Genomic DNA, 25,614 nt, shown 5'->3' with positions numbered 1-25,614 from the left:
ATCCTGCTGTAGGTGAACCTGCTTTAGCAGAGGAGTTGGACTAGATGATCTTCAGAGGTCCCTTTCAACACATATGATTCTGTCATTTTGTGATTCTGTCCTCACAGGAGAGGTGTTCTAACCCCATGACTGTCTTTACAGCCTTCGCCTGCAACTACTCAAGGAGGTTCAAGTCTTTCTTATGCTGATGGCCCCAGCGCTGGATGCAGTACTGTGGATCTCACAAGAGCAGAGTAGAGGGGCAAAATCATCTCTCTCTTTGCCACACATCTTTTGATGCAGCCCAGGATATGATTGGTCTTCTGGGCTGTGAACACACACTGCTGGCTCATATTCAGGTTTTCATCCACTCAGTCCCAAGTCCTTGTCTGCAGGGAATGTATCCCATATAAAACATAGAGATACATCTGCCATATAGTCATATCCCATACAAACCCCCGACCTAGGCAGGTATAACTGCATTTAAAAAATATGCCAGAGATTGTTTGATCTGCTTACACTTTTGTTTGTTTTTATTTTCAATGTGAGTCTTGAGCTTAGGGAAAATACATTTCTTTTTTTAGTTGGGAGAAGAATGCTTAGGTGGCCCTCTAAAGCTATCAGAAACCTCTTGCTAGACACCTTCTTTTGTGGCTGACCTGAACAGGGAGTTTTCTTTGCTGCCACTCAGATGGTGTAAACCTGAGTACAGCCTCACACCACATCACTGGAAGCACACAGTGCCTGTTTTTGATTTTGAGGTAAAAATGTATCAAGGCCATTTTGTTAACAAATAATTACATAAACTAAGACTGTGCACAACTCTGCTTTCCACAGAGAATTAGGAAGGAGGCAGTAAATCAGGTTCAGTAGTTACTGTGTTGCTCAAATATTGCACTTCTGAAGTATGAATGCTCTTTTTGTGTGGTTTTTAGAATTCTCTGCACCTGTTCTAATCTTTCATATGATGAGGTATCAAGAAGCTGTAATTACCAGCTGAAAACTCTTGCTAGGCTTTTTGCAGCTGGAAATTAACTTTTATTTGGCATACTGCTACTTCTGTATATTATTTGCGCTATGTGCCTGTTATTCTTTCAGTGTTCATGAGTACTTTTGCTGACTCTGTAACATCTCCTGGTAAACATATAGCAGTTAGAGAGATTATTTAATGCATATTGGTCACCTGTCTTCTTTTTTTCCAGACATGACGGGAATAATATTTCCTTGCATGCTAGCCTTTGACTGGATGTCATTGACCTCCAAACACAAAACCTGCTCTTGTGGTGTTCCTGTCTTTATCCAAGTGAAACAAATCAATGCTCTTGCCCTGCAAGGCCAGTTAAATTACCATAGGCAACCTTGCTGAATCTGCAAATTTCAGATTTGTATTGAGTTAATGAAAGCCAAAGGGGATTCCCATATTACAGTATCTCTGTTGTAAAGGTTCCTAGTAGCAGTGTACAATAACATCTGATTTTATCAGTTGATAATACATAAGAGATGAAACAAACACATCACTGTGTCCTCCTCTACAGTTTATACACAATATTCTAAGTGCAAAATGTTATTTTCAGACTCCAAAGGAATTTCTGCAAGAGCAGCAGTCTGATTTAGAAGAGCAATCATCATTAATTTTTTTATAGAAATTAAACTTCTGAGGCATGGATGCTTATTAAAAATTTAATTCTTACAGATTGTTAACAATAACTGCTTCTAAATGCCGTGTGTGCTGGTAGGAATCTTTTCCTGTAATTGCAGAAGTAAGCAATTGATGGGGACAGGACCTCTCATTGGATTACTTGTTCATCTCCCTGATGAAAAACAAGTCCCAAATCATGACTGTTGTGCAAACGGAATGCCAGCTATGCCTGTTAAATGAAGAAAGACTAAAAGGATTAATGCTGGTGATTATGTATGGTACTTTCTTAGAAATACTGAGCTACCTATGACTTCAACTAATCAAATGTTTCTTTAATAATTAGTCATAACATGTGAGGACTGATTATCTTTCGTCACTGACTTGTCTCACCCATGCCAGTTCTGCTTTTTTGTATGTGGGAGAGCTCACAAAAATCTCATTAGTAAGTAAACATGACTTCAGTTTTCTGTTATCCATCCACTGTAGCTCATATGCACAAAGTTTAACACAATGTTAAAGTTAATCAAAGTAGTATGCTAAAGAAACAGCAAAAGCTTTCACAAAATTGTATTATTTTCTCATTTTTCAATAGTTTTGTTAACTTCAGAGTCCTGAGAACTGTCTGAGAAATAGGATGGGGGAGGGGATGATTTCTTATGTGTTTATGTCACAAACCTAATTCATCTCCAGTGACAAAAAAAGCCTAAATTGTAAAGTATGAGCACCTGCAAGAAGTCTGCATACTGTTTCTTTGACTACCTATATTTCGTATTTTCTTTCAGTTGTATACTTTTCTGTCACACTGCAGGCACCCATTGTGACTATTTTCTCTTACTTACACTATTTTATTTCTACTTTTTCACTGACAAGGTTTTTTTTTTCGTTTGTTTTATTTTATCCTTTTCCTGTGAGTTCTCCTGAGCTTCTCGTTCCCCTTGCATTTATTTTCTGTTAGTTTTAGCAACCACTATCTATAATAGTGGTCTCAGATTTCTAGAAGCTATTACTCTCTTATAGACAGGACATTTCATTGATTGTTCGTAACATAACATGTTTCAGTGATAAGATTGATGGACATGAAATCCCAAGATGACATATTGACAAGGCTTTTAAACTAAGGGTTGTGCAGCTCTGTAATATCTTTAATACAGCAATTTAAAAATGTTTATAGGGTTCATAATTTAACCAAAAAAGACTTTAATAGTTAAGCATTGGCATAATATTCTTTGCTTTGCTGGAGTTGTCTTAAATACTTGCTTTGTAATGCAACATAATTACATGCTACTATTTTGCAGAAGAGTAAGAGCAAAGTGACTGGAGAAATGTACTGACATTACAGTTGTGAGAGAAGGAGTAGGGCATCTGTATGGACAACTCAGTATGGAACTATAGCAAAAAGAGCTGAACAACCAACAAAACACAAATGAAAAATCAAGATACGAGGAAAAGACCTAAGGATCAGTATGATAAGCACAAACCCACTGATGTGTATAGTGGCATGTCTTCATCTGTGTCCAGATCCCTCTGCAGAGCCTTCCTGCCCTCGAGCAGATTGACACTCCCATACAACGTGGTGTCATCTGCAAACTTACTGAGGGAGCACTCAATCCCCTCAACCGGATCATTTATAAAAATATTAAACAGAACTGGCTCCAGCACTGAGCCCTGGGGAACACCACTTGTGACCGGCCGCCAACCAGATTTAACTCCATTCTCCACAAGTTTCCGGGACTGGCCATCCAGCCAGTTTTTAACCCGGTGAAGAGTACACCTGTCTAAGCCACCAGCTGCCAGCTTCTTTAGGAAAATGCTACAAAGACATTAAATTTAGCACATCGGCAAATATGCAGCTGATGAAGATTACAACTTTGCATTTACATTTACATATAGGCTTGGAATGAAGAGATACATATGGAAAATGTGTCTTTTGGCCTTTGTTATTGCTATGAGTAAGAGAAAACATATAGTAACATGCAGACAAGAATGTGCATTTAAGCATAGGTCTCCACCTTGCTAGTCTACGGCGGTTAAGAGTTCAGCACCACAAAGCATTAATCGTCTTCCCACCTGGGCTCGGTTCAGATGAATACACAGCTCTCCATAGACATCGGTCAATATCCAAAATGGTAAAATTTTCCCTTAGCAGAGTGTGTAACTTCTACAGGAAAGATGTTGAAGCTATTGGAAATAAAAATCTAGGATTGTTGTCGGTTTTGTCTTTATAGCACTCAGTGTAGGCCATGGTCCTGTTGTGCAAAGATATGTCTGAATGCCTAATGCAAAATCACCTGAACTCCCAGGAGTTTACATGTTAAGAGGGGATGCTCTTGACTGAGGAGAATGATAAAGCACTGTGTTGAGATACATCCGTTATGTTACGATCTCTCTGTGTGAATTGTTGTTGTCTTCTGTCTAAGAACCCAGAAGTCCTTTACTTCGGCATGCATCCCTGTGCCAACATTTATAATTGAGACCATACTAGATACTACATGAAGGTTTTAATTTAGTACCTTGTTATGTATTAAAGAGGAGGGTTTTGTTTTAAAAGTGAATAACAACACAGTGAGACTAAACTGCCAGATCTGTGAGATTAAGCTGCCAGATTTAAAACGCCTGAACCATATGCCGTGCAAGACGCAAACTGACATTTTTATTTTCCTGGGGAGTCTTGAAAAGTGAATGTATAACAGATGCAAAGTAACAAGGTGCCTGAACACCATTTTTGGGTCACAGTGCAACAAGGTTTAAAGCTCTGCAGCGCAATCCACAGAAAGCCCACATTTATGTAAGTACTGAGAAGTCACATACAAGAAGAACTGCTGAATCTTGCCTTTACATAATTTTCCTTTATGATTTTTTGCCTTCATTGAGAAGATACTAAGTAGGGCTCTGAAGGGTTGCATGTATCTTCCTCTAGCTCACTGAGCTTATGTCCTGTGTGCCAGAAGTCTTACAGTAACCTATGAACTTAATTGTGCTGAAGCTAAAGGGAGAAATTTCTTTTTCGATCTCTTTGAAGTGGACAGGACATGGTAAGGAGAGTTTTGCATTTGAAATCCTAAAGCCCTAGCACTTTCCTTTCCTTCTTTGTTCCCTTTTCTGCTTATTATATGTCTGAGAAAAAAATTAAAATAAAGCAAAAGAATTTGAGGATTCAAAAGATCATACTTTTTCCTTGGAACTTTCAAAACTAGAATGATCCTGAAAAATTTAGAAAAAAATTTGCTTTATTATTGATTTCGTATCTTAGCCGAGCACAAAGCATGCCCTGATTAATATCTAAAAACCTCAAGAAGTCTAGTGTATGTCTTGTAATGTCATGATACTTAAAATCGGCATAGGAGCACACAGAATAATTTTTGAAAGATAAGTGGATTTTTAGAGGATATCTGAACTGATGATTGGGATGCTGCTGTTTCTGGTGTTCAGCGCAAAGATCGGGCCCATGAGCTTTACACCTCTTGAACTTAATGTCAGGTCTGGAGACACTGTCTGTCTCCAGGAATTTTGGCTACCAGGGCTCAGGACCAATTCAGAAGGCAGCTCTGCCCTGCTAGTGCTGTCAGAAGAGCCTCTCAGATGCCCTGCCAAGAGGCAGTGGACAAAGCCCACCCCTGTCCTCTGGGAGCTCCTTTTAGGCTGATGCTAAGAGCTGGGGCTGCCCTTCTGCTCCCCGGCTGGGGTGGTGAGACAGCCCTGGCTGCTGGACCTGCTCTGCTCCCTCATGGAGCCCCAAGGCCCATAGTACCCAGGGAGAAGCCAGCAAGTGCCACTTGAAACGCCAGTGCTGTTCATGTACTGCTCCCCACCAGACCTGTAATTGTGCCAGCTGGAAGGCAGGAGCTTCCCTACCAGTGCCACTGCATGGATCATGCAGACCTCACCACTGATCTGAACAATGAAGACCAACCAATTTCAGCAGCCTTGAGCTTTGTGCACTGGAAGACCAGCTGCAGAGAAAGGTCAGCTCAGCACAAAGACTCCAATCTAGAGGAAGAAGCAAAACAAAATTAGTACTCCAAGTTGGTGCTCCAGGCTGGGAGCACCTGCTTCCCTATGGGATTATTGTAATATCCTCCACATGGAGTTAACCTTGAATATACTATGGAAGCTACAGCTGGTGCAAAGCATCTTGACAGGCAAGGAGAAGGACCTTACAGAACTAAGGAGGAGTAAAGTTGCAAATCAGCCCACAGTGTGATTTGCCTTGTTTAGATAAATGCTGTGGCTTTATGATGAAGGAAGGAATGCAGAGCACCTCTGTGATACAGTTGTGCTCCCAGCAATCCATAAAGGCCTGACCCCAGCATTAGATTACCAGATGCTCAGTGGTTCACTAATCCGCTATCTAATACATCTGCATTCCAGGGTTTTCATAAGAAATGCTGCAGCTGAACCCTTTCAATGCCTCTTGAAGCCATGGTATACTTTAGAAATCTTCTCTCTCCTTCTCTCCATAACAGGAGAGAATTGCCTCCATAAAATATACCCCCCATTAGAAGACACATAGGTAAACTCAAGCTTAAATCCTTAGAAGTTTTTGAGGATGGTGGCATTCTGTGTGATGGAGGAAAGCTGTCCAACTGAACACTGCAGTTACATAAGTTCCTTGTCTTTGCTCTCAGGTCCTCCTTTAGCTTTGATTACATGAACGATGCTATAGGAAATATTTTCTGGTATGTGGTTGATATTCTAAGCAAATGTATATTCATATGCATCCAGGTAGCTGGAAAACTTGATATCAGCCCAGGTATGAAGTCACTGTAGCGTGAAAACCATAAATGCCCCTGCCCCCAGATTTCATAAGTAAGCTAAGTTACAACATCAATTTGTCAACATTTTCCATGGAACTGGTGCAGCTGCAGTTTCTTCTGGATCTTCTAGCTTATGTAGAAGGTGATATCACTTTGAATTGAGTAATTCCCTTGTGATTCCCTTCTTTCATGCACAGTAGAGTATGCATTTGATGCCTGAACTAGAATAATTGTCTGCTGTTATCAGTCTGCCATAACTCATTCCTCATTAGTGAAATTTTGTCTTACCCTGGAATGTACTTTTGTAGTTGAAAGGCAAAAGCATTAATAATCAAAAGCACTTTGTCCTGCATAAAACATCCCAACCTGCAAAATTATTGCTCTGAATGATTGGCTAAGCTTCAATACCATGTTTCTCTTCCCCGTTTGGATGGATGATAACTAGAGAAGTCCTGAGGCAACAGAGTGGATCTTGATTCTGTCAGGGGAGGGCTATAGGGAATTGTCTAAAAAAAACAAACCAGCAGAGGAAATGAGTAATTATGGCTGATAAGGAAGCTTAGCAAAATGTGGGGCCTTTACAATAATTCCCACCCTCTCTTTTTTTTTTGCGAAAGGGACCGTAGTTGGTTTTGTGAGAGACATTCCAGCTCTCTATCTAAAAATATAGTTTTTGGTCAATGAAGGGATATGTGATTTAGATAAGATACTTGTCCTCCTTTTCAGGGAATTAATTGATCATTGTCAATTAAACTAAGAATTAAGGAAGGTTTCTTCCTTGATTCACAAGTTTTGGCTGCAAGTTGCAGGAGGGCAGAGACTGTTGCATTTAGAAAGTACTCTAGTACTATTGTAGAGAGTAAACACCCAAGAAAGTGTTAACATGCCAGTAATTTATCAGACCGAGTTGCATGTATGTGCACGAACCACTGGTATTTTTGTTGTTTGTTAGGAAGCATGTGACTTGTAAATGTGCCCAGACGCTTGCATTGTGGGAAACAAAGTAGATGACAGCACTATGACAGGGCTCTGGATTCTTCCCTGTTGGTAACATGACAAAGTGAAGGTCTGCATATATGCTTATGAAGGAATCATTAGGGATACTTTAATACAAATAAAACATTAAATAAAATGAAGTTATCATGAGTCACCAATGAGTTGCAATATACCAAATATAGAAGTAGATGTAACTTGAGAGATCACATTTATTCATAAACTGAAAAGCCTATATAAAATATTGAAACAATAGTGACATTTTTACACATAAAATCTGAATTCAGGCTTTACTTTTACCTCAATTGTATACTTTTTTTAAATACTGAGGATCTTAAGTTCAATCTCCTGAGCAATGTGACTTCTTAAAATCACATCTGAATTCAGTACTTTCGCCTTAAACTCTTTTCTACTGAAATTAAAAATGTTTGAGTTATTGAACATCAGTATTTGGAAGTCAAAGATAGCTGTAATTCTACTACACATTACATTCAATCCAAAAATCACCAGGATATCATTATTCCTTTTCTGAAAAGTATTTGTATTAAATTAGCTTTATTCTATGCAACACTGGAAAGAACATAGTCCAACAGAGAAAATTACTATGGAAACCTTAAACTAGTGTCTTTTATCTTACAGAATCTTTTGCTTCAGTTACATTTTTCTCTTTCTACATATTATCAAAACATGATTTAAATGTATAATTTTGCTGCATTTTTGTGCAGCTTCATTGCAGTAATTTAACACAAGAGCCAATGCTAAATTCCATCAGTTTTCATAAGAGTGGATGAAAACACCCTCATGTTTTTATCTTCATGATAGGGTATATGAAACCTTAATCTTACCTCAACAGTAAATCAGAGACTTGAAAATGTACTGTCTAAAGCCATACTAAAATAGAGGTGATTTTTAGCTCATAGAAGAACAGTTTAGTAAAAAGTGAGCCATTTCCTAAGGGCTTCTTAATTCATTTTGTGCTCTGAGTGGTATGATATGAAAGTTCATTAATCAAATGAACTCGGGGGTCTCCAAGATACTGTCGTGGAAGACTACTGCAGCCAGTACAATTGCATACACTCACTTTGTGCTGCAGATACTCACCTGCAAACCCCTCCAAAAACCAAACCAAACTGAACCAACCCCCAACTATCCCTTGCTTTTCCTGCTTTTGTGCATTGAGGAATTGCCTTTTAATCTTTTTTGTCAAAACATTTTATAGGCAACAGCTCCACACTTAAAGGCAAAACCCCCAGTTTTTGAGACTGAGAATTCATTTACCTGGCCTATATTATAAGGAAAAAACACCATCTCTTCAACATATTTCTCTGTGGTGCAAAGCTCGCTAGAGCCAGAAGGTAAATTCTTTGATCTGCAGATCAGCTGCATCCCTTTTTAATGTCAGAAGTAGACAACATGTCTTCTTCAAGAGATATGATTTCATAACTAAATATTTCCATAACATTTTATTGGAAAGGAAGTGTAAAGGAAGTGTTTTCCTTTTGGGGAACATCAAAAGCCTTAGCAGACTTAGGAACTACTGGAGGGATGGAAGATTTTTCTCAATGTTTCCTGTTGGTTATGACAGTATATGACACTTAGAGATACAGTCACTGTGTCTCAGGATGTCTCCTTCAGTTTGTAGCAGCATTTGTTTATTGTCCTAAACATTCTCCAGGGCATTCTGCTTGTAAGAAGTGAAACAAGCACACTTTAGAGACACAAAATTTAGTTGGTGTGTTCCTTTGTACCGATTATTAACTTCAGAGCCCAGAAAAAGACATTTCAGTCTATCATAAACTTAATGTAAACTGAAAAAGGAGCTTTTTCCAACAAATTCTCCTGGAGACAGGGTATGGAAGGATAGTTTTGGCTTTAAACTGAAAGTCACTTATTAGGAATACTAAGCAAGTTTTGTTTTCAGTTAATCATAGTGTCACATTATTAAGATTACTGGTATTAAGTTATTATACAAGTTTAGTAAGTTGCTACTTTTTTTTAAAGTAAAAGCCTCAGGCTCATTGAGATTTTAATTCATGTGAATTCTGTAACATCAAATTGTTGACAAGAGACTCAGTATGTAAAGAAACAGTTTGTACTCAGAACACCAATAACACTATTTCAGCGAAAATTAATGGAGGCATTAATAGGCAAGGTGGGGATAACTTTTTCTTATTAACCTGGAAATCCGTATAAGTGGATGGAAGTTACCTTCGACAGTGAAGTTATGCTGAGAAATACCAATGCAATGCATCCAAAATAAAACCCTTCTGATTTTATGTTTAAGTGCATTTAAGAGACACTTAGAATGCACTGACCTGTTCCTAACTTTACATACAGGAATTCATATCCTGTATGTAAAGTTGTGGTTTAACTCCAGCTGGTAACTAAGTGCCACACAGCTGCTTGATCACTCCTTTCCCTGCACCAGCGGGAGCAGGGATGAGAATTGGAAAAAAAGGTGAAACTTGTGCATTGAGATAAAAACAGTTTAATGGGACAGCAAAAGAAGATATGCTAAAAATAAAATAATAATAATAGAATATACAAAACAAACAAAATAAGTGATGCACAAGGCAATTGCTCACCACCCAGTGACTGATGCCTAGCCCATCCGTGAGCAGTCATCCCCCAGGCAGCCAACTCTCCAGGCATGATGTTACATGGTGTGGAATATCCCTTGGCCAACTTGGGTCAGCTATCCTGGCTATACTCCTTCCCAGATTCTTGTGCATTTCCCCAATGGCAGAGCGTGGGAAGCTGAAAAGTCTTTGACTTCATGTAAAGACTACTTAGCAACAACCAAAACCATCAGTGTGTTATCAGCATCGTTCATGTACTAAATCTAAATCATAGCATTATACCAGTACTAGGAGGAAGAAAAAGCTCTATTGTAGCCAAAACCAGGACTTCGCTCTTAGTTCTGATGTGTAAGATCCTGAGTCAGTGATTCACTGTATTATTATTGTCACATCTGGTTTTGTCACATACAGGAAAGTATCAAGGCTGGGCTGAATGACTGTGCTAAAAGGTTGTTTATGTACCCTTAAGGAAACATTTGCTGTCAGAGATGGTCAATTGTTTTTATTAACTGCCAAGCATAAACCTTAAACTGCATCAGGCTGGCTGTCCTGGCAGCACTGCTACAATCAAATGGCCTTGAAGATCTTGCTCCCATAGCATTATCTACTAACAAACTAGCAAAAACCCCTCTGTAGCCATTTCAAGCCAGGATATCCGCTGAGTTGCTATTAGGAGCAGTGGTGGCATGACCAGGAAGGGCTGTATGGATCCCAAGAAGAAATAAGTTTCCAAGTCATATTTCAGTACCCATTTTTTTCAAACCGCCTCCAGCCTAGCATTTCTGGGACTGAAGCAAATGCTTCCCAGGATCCAGATCTCGGTACAAGTTGTCAGGGGCAGAAGTTAGTTTCATTACGTGTCATATATGGAACTAACTAAGGCATTTTTTACCTGTTATGCTTCCCCCTAAGCTGTAGATCTACACTTTGTTCAGCTTCAGGGTGTGTGTCACCGTTCATGGAAATAACTCAATCCCCATCCCACTGTGCTGCCACCAACATCTCACCAGTAATGCTCTGCATTGTTCAAAGTTGGATGTATTCAGTATGTTCATAACGAGAGGATTCAGAAAACAGGAGCCTCTCCTTTCCCAAAACCTTTTTTCTAAATGAATAGTCACGTGCCAGACTGTTTTTCTGTATCTGGGTTGGACAATGGGTTAATGTCAGCTGTTTTTCCCTACATCACCCTTGGAAGGCAATCAGATAGATTAGTATAGCTGGTTTAAAACACACCACTCTAGCTGCACAGATACCTTGTTAGTCTTTTAACTGCCAGCCAAGGAAAGCTTCACTGAGAGTAGATCTCTGGGAAAGCACATACAATTCTGAAAATGCAGTCTTAAATTGGGAGGTAGGGTAAGTTTGGCAGCTTATATTTAGGGAGAGTGCATTATTGATATGAGTCATCTGGTATCAGTGGAATTACTAAACCAATTATAGGAGCTTAGTAAGAGGTCTTTATAAGCTGGATAGAATAAGCTGTCTCAGTCTGTATAGAAGGAGGAAGATTGCTGACGTTACACAATTAACCTCTTATTTTTGTCAGATAAGTTTATCTTTCTACATTTTCAAGTGATTTACTTCCTCCATTTGAATACTTTCGATCAAATGTATTTGTGTGATTATTATAAAATACTTGGCATTAGTGTTTAAATAAAAGGTAGATTTCCCTTTTCCACAAAGCTATGTCTTTCTTCAACAGCGCTAGTGTGCCTTATAAAGTCAGGGAAGCCTAGGAAATTGGAAATTTTTTATCGGCAAGAGCCGATTTAATTTCTTGTGAATTCTTGCTTTTGCTTCTGCTTACAACTGTGAATATTTTCAGAAACCTCTGTTATGAGCTTTCATGAGGTTGCCATGAGCACAGAAAAATGTTTTGTTTATCTTCTGAACAGTGCACAGTTTGCTATAGATGGATAAACTCTTCAGCTTCTCTACTTACAGAAATGGTATAGAATTTGACTGGTTGAGATATCCAATAAATAAGATTTCTTTCAGTACTGAAAATGGCAGATCATCCCTTCAGTTCCAGTATCTAATCTGGATTCTCTTTCTCCTTTGGATTTTTAATCTAGAAGATAAAATTCAAGAACTAGGGTAAGTTCTGTGGCCCATAATATGAAGACTGAGAGTTTAATCTGCTCAGAACTGTTTTCACACTCACCATTAGAATTTTTGGCACACACTTTCTGGATTCAGTAAGAATGTTTGTGTTACAGTTTGAAACACGAAGATGCAGGAGAATTTGTGAAAACACCAGCTGAAGTGTAGATTTATTGACTGGAAAGTCAGTTGCATATTTCAAAACCCAAAGGAATCCAGAATGCATTATGTTGCCTTAAGGCCCTGAACTGCTCCTCATGGAAGGAATTTTTCCATGGGGGATTCTGGCATCATCAGAGCCATGAGGGTGAAGGATATTCACTAACAGCCATCTCACAAACTACTGTAGGGGACTGACCTAGTCTGTGGGAGAACTTTTTGCTGAAGTAAAAAGAAAAGGTCTGATACAAGGTAGAACACTTTCCTTATCTGCCTTGTTCTGTTCTCATCACAAATTGTTTTATACTACAGTTAAACTTTAATTCTAAGGGTTTGTCAATGCCTTAAAAGGCATCCTCTGCTTTCCCTTCTGTCTTAGCCTCTAACTTTATGTTTTACTTTTGATAGAATGATAAGCAATTTAAGCAATGTATTTTGTTGAATACATGAGTTTTCTGTAAATAGAGTCACTTCTTAGAGAGCATAAATGTGGATAATTAGCAGTAGTTGTGTTTGTTTGTTGCTACAGAAAAGCTATGTACATGATTTTTCTTTTGGAGGGGACTGAGTTGATAGATGTGGGAGAAATAATGCCAGGCATTGTTCTTGAATGTTTTTATCTTGAACTGACAAATTAACTGATAAGATAACATAAATGGAATTTTCACCTGAACAAAATTTTGTATTACTGATGGCCTAAATGAACCCTCTTCTGCTCCATAACTACGTCTTAATTGTCTAACAACTTCTTCCATGCTTTGTACCTGATTAAAGCAATCTGTTCTATTAGCAATTAGCTGATACGTCTTTTTTTTTGCCCGCTCATGAGTTGCTCTTGCTTCTTTTCCAGCTTTAGCAGAGAAAAGGCATCTGCTTCTCTTGTGCCCTTACTTGACTTGATCCCACTTCTCCAAAGTAAAAGAACAGACTGGTGTAAAGCTATGACAGCAACAAATGTAGGCTCTTGCTATTTACATTTTGGACACTGTTGTCCACCATGTAGTTTCTGGTAGCTCATTTGAGGGGGTACTGCATTCATGTATTAACAGACTGTGTTGAAAGAACAATTAATATATTAACAGACTGTGTTGAAAGAACAATTGATATTACTAAGCAGATGACATGCTTGTCCTGTTTGTACTAACAAGGCTTTTGAAAATGCTTCTGATGGGATTCCCTTCCTGCAGTGTTAAGTAGAAATACCAGAAGCTAGTATAATTTGCAAACTTTCTAAGTATCTAGACAGAAACCCAAAGAGTATCTGGATTGACAACAGCTTAAAAAACTGGTCTATGTAGACTGTAGATGGATATCTAACTATGGAGCTGCAAAGGCCTCATACACTTGTTCCTGAAAACCCTGAATCTTTCGTATTTAAACTTCACAACATCAGTTTTCATTTAATAGTTTAGTATTCTTATGACATTTTCTTCTGCGGTCACAGCCCATCTCTTTACCTTGTGTTCTTTCCTCCAGAGTGTCAATTAAGCAAGAGGAAATAGCCTGAATGTTTTATAGCAGTAAGCTGACATAAATTACTTTAGACCAATATATATTGCTCTAAGTAATTTTTCTTCATCCTTCAGCACTGCAAGCATGCAGCTTCATCTAACAGTAGGTTTTCAAAAGCTCCCTGAATCCAATACAGATGCAGATTCTTGAAAAAGAAAATACCTTATTCTTCCTAGACATATCTTAAATATTTTAGGAATAACATAAGCTAGCATGAACAAATGTATTTGGCAGCTGAGTTTAAACAAACAAGTAGTATCTCCTGCTTCTCTGGGAAATTTGTTATGGGTGGGAACGATAGAAGTAGTACGTTTTTGTCATCCCACTGTTGAATTCAGTGATGACACATGCTAAAAATATCTCTATTCAATATAACTAAGAATAATACAACTAAAGGCAAAATATTTAGACATATAAAACATGATGTTTAATTACTGAGCTCACCATTGAAACAAATGATGTTGCTTTGGGAGGGCATTTCTTTTCATACTTGTTACATGATCATCAAATAACCTTAGCACTTGGTTTCAGTGTATTTGTTCTGACACTTAATTGCTAGCTATGCTGTCCAGAAAGCTCATTTTAATTAATCCTCTCTCTTCTGTTGTTTTCTTCTGACTCCTTTGCTGACAAGATACAGCAAGGAAACATCACAGTAGAAAGTAGTGTCAATATTCTCAAGGTCAAGGAATAATCTTAATGGGGACCTTAAATGCTAAATGTTTTGCCGATGATTGAGAAGGTATCAGATTGAAAAGAATTTTTATAAGGTGAGTTATCCACTGGTATGTGTTCCAGGAGGATACATGGATGTGTCATTGGCCTTATTTGCTCAATTTCACTTTCAAGTTGGATTGTATCCTGGGCTGTGATGCAGAGAATTTTGGGACCTAGGAGCCTTCACTTGTGTTTGTGCCTTCATTTGGTACAAATGTATAGTGAAAAGGAGAAGTTGGGTTCCTCCTCTGAAGCCTAAACATAACCTGGCCTGCTGTGTTCTTCCAGGCAAAATACAACTTGTTAGGGGCACCCAGGTTTTAATGCAACTCACTTGACTGTCGACCAAAGTCTCAGCATGAATTACTGCTTTGTATTTTATCAGAAGGTAGATGTTCAACTGGAGACACACTACCTATCTTTGCCTTTCATTAGTGTCTGAGAGAGCAGAGATCATAATTTTCAGAAAGAGAGAGAAAGAACCTTTGCCTTGATTTTATCAAACTAAAATCTAAGAAAAGCTTGAAGACCTTATATAAGAGCCTTTTCTAAGATCAAAGGGCAAAGATTAAAAGCAAAGAGGGGAGAACTAATTTGAACGTCCTGCTTGTTTTAGGTATTCCTTGCAGTAAATTTTCTTCACTAGCAATGTCTGTTATTGCTAAGCTTCATGCATATTTTAAACAATCAAATTCATTAGTTTTTGCATGCATTGCCTTGAACCATGTAGCATAAATTGTGTAAATGCTATTTAATAACTCCAAATTTAATTTTAACCCACTCCCTCACTATTCATGTGCTTAGCATGCTTTTAGACTATAAGCCATTCCTTAGATATAACTGTACTTAACGAAAGTGAAGTTGCTTTTTCTTTTAGAAAGGTCCATGTGTAGGTTGCCTTCCCTCTCTGGTCTTTTCTGGGCTGCTTATGCACCTCTGAGACATAGGGCTTATCTCAGCCTAAAGGAAAATATTTTCCTTCTAGTGTCCCCTGATAATTTAGACAGCAAATCACTGACACTTCTGAAAAAGAGGGAGCACCTGAAGGGTAAGAATTCTCAGATTTCAGTAGGAAAAATTTTCCTTCTGCCCACCACCCACATTTGCACTGCTCCCAAGTCATGCAGGGATTAAACAGCCAGTGGTTATCCCGAATAAATTCCAGTGGCACGAAACTACGGAGGAAACTCCATCCTGTTCTAAGGGAAAAGGGACTGATCATCTCAGAAGTCAGTCATCACTTTACGAGACACTTCAGGGGATCACAGCTGTAGCATTTCTTATGAAAACCCTGGAATGCAGATGTAATAGCTAACGGATTAGTGAAACTCTGAGCATCTGGTAATCTAATGCTCGGGTTAGACCTTTAGGATCACTGGGAGCCTGACTATGCAGTAAGAAATTGCCCTGAATTTCCTCCCTGCTCAAAATATGATATATACAAAACCTGGTGAAGTCAAAAAGAGCTGCTCAGAAAAGGATGTGTGGATCCCAGTGCCACACTGTGGTCTTTGCTGAGACAAGATCTTTACCCTTTCAGGTTATTTGACACGTTCTCTCTTTTGTGATGTACTTTTATTGTCCACCACTGTGACAACTGATTTTTGTGACCTTTGTTTTGGTCATTTTTGTCATTAAATTCTGAAGGAAGGAATATATTCCTTCTTTAACAAATTACTGGCTTTGTCCAGGTGGTGTTTCCAGAGCCATGTGTTGGGACCTATACTTTTCTGTGCCTGTCTGAATAATGTAAATCTTTTATTTTACTGTGAGGCTAAGATGGGAAAGGATTGCAAACCCCAAAAGTACATGAAAAGAACACAATGAAGCAGCCTGAAGGCTTTAAAAATACATCTCTGAAGTTTTTTAATGTCTTATTTAACATAGGGACTCCCCTCTTGTGAAGAAGAGGTATACTGGTATTTTCCAAGCTCCATGTAAATGGAAAGACACTAGTACTTCTCTTGGGTGGAACAATGAGAAAATCAACTTGGGTGAAGCTGGCTACTTTCTTCTAACCACAGAATAGGTTGCTCATAAATTTCAGTACTGTTCATTTCCTTCTCTAACCCAGTGTGGCATACAGTAAGAAACCCATGTTGTACCAAACAAATGAGATAAAAGGGGTTTTAGCCAAAGCACAATGAAAGAATAGCAACTCAGGTATAACATGAATAAGTAGAACTTAAATATGTATGTTCATGCAATTTAAGATACATATAGATAGATGAAAATTTATACGCTGTATAAAAAGGTTAGTAATCCACTAAATCCTTACATTTTGAGAGCGTTAGGGATTTACAAGTTATTATTAGGATATTTCACAGTGAGTGATTTCTCAGTCAAAAGCTTTTTGGGCCTGCTCTAAGGGAAGACCCAACTTCGCTGTTTTGAATTAAATTAGATATACTAACAGAGAAGTCCTTACAGTCGTGTATAATACAGGCTTTCCATTGGTTCTATTATGATGTTGTGTGTTTTTGGATTGTGATGGGTGAGATTTTGATAGAATGAAAAGACATGACTGAACAGCTGTTACACATTTGCATTTCAGGTGGAAGCACAAAAATAAAGCTTCATTTTTCATATTTCAGTCTGTGTACTGGGTGTTCTATTCTCATTGTACTATAGTCTCCTGTATCTTAAAATTGTAACTCCACTGTTCCTTCACATTCAAGGCCTGATTCTAATCTCATGCTTTTTTAAATTAGGTGTTACCCCATTAAAATAGAGGATCTAGATCCTCACCTCATGCATAATCTGAGGGGGTCTGCAGTTCAACAGAAGTGCTTTAAATTTTCATAAGGTAACTGTAACCAGACCCAGGTCCAACTGCATGTGTATATAAAAAGCCAATATAAATGAGATCAGAATCAAGCCTGTGCTATTTTTGCTTTCTCTGGAAACTAGTTGTTATATTTACGTCGGCTTTTAAAGACAACCAGGAATATTCTATTCACAATCAGTTATCTTGAGCAATTACCTAAATGCTGAAAGAATTATCATTGCTGGAAGCACTTCACAGCTGACACTTACATTTAATTCCTTTTTCTCTCATTTTGGATTCCTTGCAGTTCCTGTTTCCATGGAGAATTCAGATGTATTCTAGAGTAGACATTAGTAACAATATTTAGGGGGGGCTAAGAACAGTGCTTCCACTTAAGAAAATGGTACGTCAGAATTTATGTAGCAAATAATGAAAAATTAATAAATAAAATCATAGGTTTGTAGAACAGCCTAGGTTGAAAGGGACCTTGAGAGATCATTTGGTCCCTATTTTCATGAAAAGGAGATGAAATTTTGATGAGATGAGATGAGATGAGATCAAATCTCATGATTTGATGAGATTACCTAGCACCCTCTCCAATCATACCTTGAAAATCTCCAGTGACGAGAACTCTACTAAATTGACTACATAGCTGGTGAGGTTGTTCCAGCGAATGATTGTTGTCACTGTAAAAGATTTCTTTCTAATTTCAAGATAAACGTCCTGGTATAACCTGTACCTTTTGCCATGCCCAATGCATCCTCCTAATACTGGCACAATCACAATCACTCTTTATGAGAAAATACTTCTTTGTGCTTTTAAGCTAGAATTCCTTCCCTGATGTTTTCAGAATTATGCAAGATCAAAGACAGCTTTATTGGGGAGAGGAGACTGTGTTTGCTATCAAGATCTTACCTGTAGTTGTTTTGATGTGGTCTCTGTGAGAAGAGGTGTCTGGCTTTTCTGTGTATGACTAGAGCCATTCCATCCAGCTTTGAGCTTGGCTGGATGAGGGTGGGGGCTGCTAGCAGGCATTGGACGCATTGTGTTTCAGCAGTACTCCTTGGAAAGACTTTCTGTTGCCAGAGAGCTCAGCTTCACTAAGGGCCTTGGAATGAAGAGAATCCTTGATCCAACTGATAAAATGTGTTACCTGCTCTCATTCACCTTGGGATTATGACTTAATTATTGTGGTTTAATTAAATTATTCATGGTCTAACATTGGGCTAAAAACATAATTGGGAAACATATGTCAGGGAGAACCACCTCACTAATCTGAGTTTAGTGAAAATCATATACTTTTAAAAGCCTCCTTTACTAAGCCTAAATCCACGTTTATTTACAGTTATATCCCATGTTCGTTAGTAATGCATTTCATCAATTATCTTAAGTACTATGACTGAAAAACATATTTTCTATTTATCTTTGTTATATCAAAATCTCTTGTTCAATAGAAACTTCCAGATCTCCTGTCTCTGCTGTTGTTTAACAGGCAGTGATACATTTGTTGGTAGAGTTACGTAGGAGTAAGACTCCTCAATTGTGATTTATTTGTGCTCATATGTATTTTCAGTTACTCAGAGGAACTACAAATGTCAAATCTTTATGGTTATGGTAACTGCACAGTGAATTATAGTTGACTGTTCATTGAGCAGTGTAAAATAAAGGATCTTATCAGCGTGTGAAGCTGCCCATCAGAATACCGCAATCTCCATATATCCTGTATACAATCTGCACTCAAAATCATAACAATTTGTTAAATTAAACCATTCCAATCTACAGAAAAATCAGATCTGCTATCAAGCTATTAATAGATAATATGTATTTAAAAACATTTGGAAGTCTACAGTAGCAATGCTAATTGTAGGGGAGGAAAATTCCGCAGTCACAAGATTACTAAAAGGCTCTTATTTCTAAGATGGATGTCCATATTAAAAACAAAAAAAACCAAAAAACCAAACCAACCAACCAATCAAAAAACCTCCAAGTCAATTTATGCAAAAACATATCTTCTTGTAAATGACTATACAGCTTTGTTTATTCAAACATATCTAGCTAAAAAGTGATTAATTTCTTTATCCCTTCATAACTAAACCAAGTTGAAACTATTTTCAGCTTTCACTGGGGAAATATTCCAGATAATTAGAATGAATGCATCCTATTATCTTATCACTTTTCTACTGCTGACAGACTTAGGGAAATGTATCAAGCTGATGGATGGATAACATCATCTTGAATAGATAATGCAGTGCTATTGGATTCTCAGCCTTTTTCCCCTTAAAGGCTGGAGTGGGATTTTTATCTTCTAAACTTAACTGTATAAACCAACATATATGACTTGACTGAAAACTGCCCTTTTTTTTTTTTCCTAAATCTCCACATATATATGTCAAATATATAAAGTTATGCCTAGTAACTGCAAATAATGCAAGATATTTCATGAGAATCAAGTAGGTGGCAGTAACAAAAATCTGTCTTTATGTATTTGTGCAATCTCTTGATTTTTTGCAAGGGATTGCCTACCTATTTCATGACTAATGGAAATGGTAATGAATAATGTGCATTTCCTTAGGCATGTTCAGAGTGAAAAGTCTCAAATACATAAGAGAAACAAAGAGAACAGAATGAAAGAACAGCTGTTATCTGACAGAAATGATTTGTACGTCTTTAGCTTATAGGGATCTCTAAATGCTAACTATAGCAACATATTATAAAGGAATGCAGAAACTATCATTCACTCTGATGAATTTATGCTAATACATTTTATTGTTTCTGAATCATGGACTTGACCTAAATATCACTTGGAATATCATATCACTTGGCACTGGACCCAAAAATATCACTTTAAAACTTTTTTTAGATTTTTTTGGATGTATTCATACTTTAAAAAGACATGGTCATCATTAGCCTTCATGCCAACTAAAGAAAGAAAGGATAATACTCTTTCAAGTGACAAAAACAAACTAAGTGAAAAAAATCAGTGTTTAAGATTTATTCAGACTAATTTACAAAGTTAACACTAATGAAGCCTAAGATTTATATACTAAATATAAATAATCATCTACCTAACATGAAAATCTGTGTTTATGAGACAAACTTGTGAGGTAAATCTAAAAATTCTTCATTACAGTGAAAATGGTGTGATTTTGAATTTTGTGTTTTCAGGGTGTGTGGAAAATATTTAGTTTCACTGGACTGCAATTCATAAAATTGGTAAGTGAGGTTGTTCAGCCTGGAGAAGACAAGGCTACAGGGAGACCTTACAGTGGTCTTCCAGTACCTGAAGGAGGCTGACGAGAAAGCTGGGGAGTGACTTTTCACAAGGGCATGTAGTGACATGACAAGCGGCAATGGCTTTAAATTGGAAGGGGGAAGATTTAGATTAGACATAAGGAAGAAATTCTTCATGATGAAGGTGGTAAGACACTCTAACAGGTTGCCCAGGGAAGTTGTGGATGCCCCAACCCTGGAGGTGTTCAAGGCCAGGTTGGATGGAGCCTTGGGCAGCCTGGACTTGTGGGAGGTGTCTCTGTCCACAGTAGGGGTGTTGGAACTGGACGATCTTTAAGGTGCCTTCCAACCCAAACCATTCTATGATTATATGACCTTATGATTCCATGATTCTAAAATGAGGAGTGGTATTGCTTCTCTGGTGGCTCGTTTCTGATGATCTTGTATGATGGGTAGAAGAGGGGCTGCTCCACTAACTTCATGAAATTACCTGTGCATATCACCGTTGTAATTGAGAGCAAAATCTAGACCTTTAAGTAGACCACAGTACTTATCCCTTACTAGGAAAAGGATGCATTGATTGCATGTCACATCAAACAGATGAGATTCTCACATGAGGCTAACAGGACTCTCCAGTCGAGTCACAAGGTTGAAAACGGACCTCCTTGCTTTCTCAGCATCCCCTCAGTGAGGAGCCAAAGTGTGGTCACATCCATTTCTAGTCTCAAACTTAGTCGACGGTTTATGACTAAAGGATTATTTATGTGCTTATATGTGATTTTGTCACAAGTCAGAAGCTGGTTACCTGTGAGTCTCCTTAGAGACTAGGATATATGGGGTTAATACATGTGGTTTGCAGCGGGGGCAGCTGCTTATAGCAATGCCCACCAGAGAGAAAATTTTGCAATGCCGGAGGCAGTAAGTCATTTAATTCAAGTAACAGATTAAAACAAATCTGGGATTGCCTTGATAAATTCACTGCTGTGTCAGTGCTTAAGCACTTAGAACTGGTTAAGAATGAGCAAAGATATACATAAAACAAGTAACAATTAAAACTTGAGTTAGTAAGCATTTTCCCAGGGAAATATCTGACAGAGTCAGAGCTGCACAATTCTTACCAAGACATTTCTTCTTGGTGGACAAAGAGAGGTCCAGGTCCATTTACCCATCTTTCAGTAAGGTGGTCATTTTTTCTTTCCCAAAAAAGGTTTTCAGGTATCAATTTTACATTTTTTGAAAACGTCGTGGCACCCCTTGGCGAGATGGGACTAAGGCAATTAATAGGCCCTTGGCAAGGCTGCTTGTGTCATCAGAAGTGGGGACCTGGCAGTTCTCCACACCTTTGAGTCAGGAAACTCTGTACATGTTTTTGGGGGTGTTTCTACTTTTAACTGAAGCAATACCAGGCTATGAGGCCTCTGTCATACCCCAGGTGCCACTTAGCCACTGTAAGTATGAGACCACCACCAAATTTATCTGTTCTACCAGATGCAGTTGTCTGTTGCTGGTCGCTCCCTCTTGCAACCATTTTGCAAAACCAAGTTCTTTGCCATTCACAGGGCCTAGCAAGTCTATTATACTATAATCCACCCCATGACCTCAGTTATGAATCGTCAAGAGGAATATCAGATAATTTGGATTTAGACGGGTTGAGAGACTTATCTTTCCCCCTTACAAGAGAAGTTAGAAACAACAATGAGTACAATGAACATTAATGTGTAGTGGATAACATGTTAAAAGTTTGTCAAGAACATTGAAAACTTTGATGATATTTTGAAAACACTCATTTAAGTGAAATTATCTTCCTTCATAAGGCCATGATTTAGCTCAATTAAAATTTAAAACATCTAATTAGAAAATTTTCTTCCTGGCCTTAAGAAGTAACATCATTTACTTGATTGTTTGGTAAAACTTTCTTATTTAATAGTAACAACCGGTTTTGTAATTCTATAGCAAAATGTGAGTCATTGTATTTTGCTAGCTGGTCCACACAGAGGACCGTTTTCTCTTTTTGTATTCTAACTTCTTTGATACTAGGGGACCATTTTGAGGCATTAAGTTAACCAGCTTCTATGTATGCATAAGACTGTTCCTTGTAGAATACGAGTATGCATGTATGTTGGTGCCTCTGCTATCAATATGCGCAGTTAGCCAGGGTTGGCCAAAATTATACCGTATCATGGAGTTTACACGACATTAGTAGAGTAAACATCAGCACATATTGAATGAAACTTTGAATACATTCATTAATTCATAACACAAGTGAACTAAAAATCTTGGGAATCACCACGTACATTCCTGGGACTTCTGTTCACAAAGCTCGTCATAATAAATGGTGTTCAATCAGCTTCAGACTCCATTCTTCTTCATCAGCAGCATGTCTGATGCCAATCAATGTTGTAAAGTCATTTTTACAGATGCATGTAACTGGATCTCGGTCGTTTCAAAGTCAGTCCATGTCCAGTTAGCCAGAGTCTCTACCTGCTAGGTTAGACTTTCTATATACAATTAGTAATCACTGTTTTCCAAAAACGTAGCTAGTTGTGAAATGTATTTTCTTTTGCTTCTTCCCTCTTGGTTTCAATAATGATTGGGTATAATTAGAAGTTATTGTGGGACACAGATTTGGAATACCTAGAGTGTATTCAAATTTATCTCAAATGGGCTGAACGTGATCAAATACCAGACCATTAGAGAATACCCATGTGGTATCAGGCAGGGCATGTACCATTACAAAATCAATATTAAAGAGTGACCATTTGGTAAGTCTGTCCGTTAAAATAAAATACTTGTGGGAGGAAAGGGTTAAAACATGGAAAATAATTTACAAAATACGTAAATTTCACATGAATTGAAATTAAACATTTCATGTAGTGTAACTTACATTTATCTAGACAATTTAATTATATTTTTATATGGAAATTTAATGTAGTAAAATATAACTATGATTTAACTTAAAGACTCTAATCTGTCTTGAAAGACTTTACACACAGAATATGTTTCGTATGTGTAACTTTATACACCAGCTGTCTGCATGGATTCTGAGTATAGCCATAGTGTGTAGAGTTCAGCATGTGCTTGCAGTAGCAAGGATGAGGTGTGTAGTTACTTGTATGAATAAATGTTTGCAGAATTAGTAACAGATTTTATTTAAAAGTGAGTAATAGTCTACCTGATCCTGGGAAGTTGCATCTACTGCATGCCTTGCACCTTGACCATCTGGGCATCAGCAAGGCACCAGTGTAGAAAGAGCAAAAGAAATCTGCAGCTCTGACTTCAGAGTAGAGTATCACTCTGGTGTAACTTTCACTAAGATTAATTCAAGTCTCATTATTTAGAGGCGAAGACTGCTAATTTTTCCTCAAAGAATTAGTGGAACACATTATAATTATAAAGTGGCAATATAACAGTCAAATAATTCCACATTGAAAGGTGTCTTTGGTCCTTTTATATGGAATATTTTCTTAGACCTTAACACTTTTGAACAACCTTGCACTGCCTTAAGGTATTGGAGCAGTATAACGGTGCTACAAACATATCCTTTTCAAAGTGTGATAAAGATTTTTGGTTAATCATATTCATGTATGGTCATCAATATTGGAACAATTTATCTTGTTGGTACAGTCCCATAAATTGACTGATGGCAGATGAGGATTTTCCTCTCAGGTATTTAAATTAATTTATAGGTCTCTTAATTCTTATTGGCACATTATATTCAAATATAATAGATGCACTCTAAAATGTCTGTTGGTATCTTCAACCATGGTACTTTGGAATATAAAATTTCTTTAAGGGCTTGATACATATAACACTTTAATTGATACCTGTCATACTGGGGATTTTTTTACATTTTCCTACATTTTTCTTCAGTGAGGATAAGTCTTCCTTGCTCAAGACTTTCCTACAGACCTCAGACATGTGAGGTTCATGAAGGTTGGTCTGGACAGTAAAGCCTGAGGTGAAGGCAGCCCTGACTGCCTTGGCCTTCTGCATATTCTTTGTCACCAGGTCCTCTGTCACTTTCAGCAACAGGTCCACATTTTCTTCAATCATCCTTCTGTTGCTGGTTTATCCACAGAAATCCTTCTTGATGCCCTTTGCATCCTGTTTCAGATTCAACTGCAGGTGGACTTCATGACCTCATTCCTGCATGTTCTCCACTCCTGCTGAGTTCCTGACCCTGCCTCCAGCTCTTGAATGCTTCGTTTTGAGGCCTGAGTTTTTCCAGGAGCTACTTGTTGACCCAGACAGGTGTGTTCTGCCACTCTTGTTTGAATTCCATCATGAGATGGACTGGTTTTGAGGTTGGAGGATGTGATCCTTGAAAAACCAACCAACTTTCCTTGACCACTTTATCTCCAAGGTTCTATACCATGGAATTCTTCTAAGCGGGTCCGTGAACAGGTCTGTTTTCCTGAAGCCCAGTGCTGTGATTCTGCTGTTTGCCTTGTTTTCTTCTCCCAGTATCCCAAATGCCATCATCTCATGGTCACTGCAGCCAAGGATGCCTTTACATCACTGCTCAGTTTTTCCATTTTTGTAAGCAAAGCATCTCACCTCATTGGCTTCTGCATCACCTGCCAGGAACTTGTCAGCTTGCCAGAAACCTCCTGACTGCTTGTATCCAGCTGCACTGTCCCTTCAGCAGGCAACAGTAGTGGATGGTCAACCACAAGTAGGTGCCTGAAGTCCTCAATGAGCCAGGTTGCTACAGACAAGTGCATTTGTCATCAGATGGTGTTCATGGAAAGACACGATCACCTTGGCTGATTTTTCTGTGTCTTTAAAACAATCCAACCAAACCAGCACAGGTGCTGGCAGACTTAGTAGATTCAGTGAGAAGAATTGTGTATACATTGGGTTATCAGCTTTATTCAATCCCTTTAGTCTAAGAGTGGGGGCGCTACTCAAAAGTTGACTTTCTTCGGTCCTTTTTAAAGAAATCAAATAGAGGTGTTTAGTCTCTGTGTTTTACTATGATGGTCACTGAAAGAGATTTTGTGGCAGACTACATATGGCTCTCATTACTTTAGAAGCAATAGGAAATGGAAAAAAATAATATTTTAATATTGTTAAACTATTGAATTTCACAACCTGAAGAAGCAATTCAGTTCCTCTGCATCACAATATTTAGATGGGAAATAATAGGCCTTAGATATTTATTTGTTTATCTAACTT

This window comes from Cuculus canorus, chromosome Z (genome assembly GCF_017976375.1).
Source record: "Cuculus canorus isolate bCucCan1 chromosome Z, bCucCan1.pri, whole genome shotgun sequence".
Lineage (NCBI taxonomy): Eukaryota > Metazoa > Chordata > Aves > Cuculiformes > Cuculidae > Cuculus > Cuculus canorus.
The sequence above is the reverse complement of the archived record's forward strand: the minus strand, read 5'-3'. Positions refer to the sequence as shown.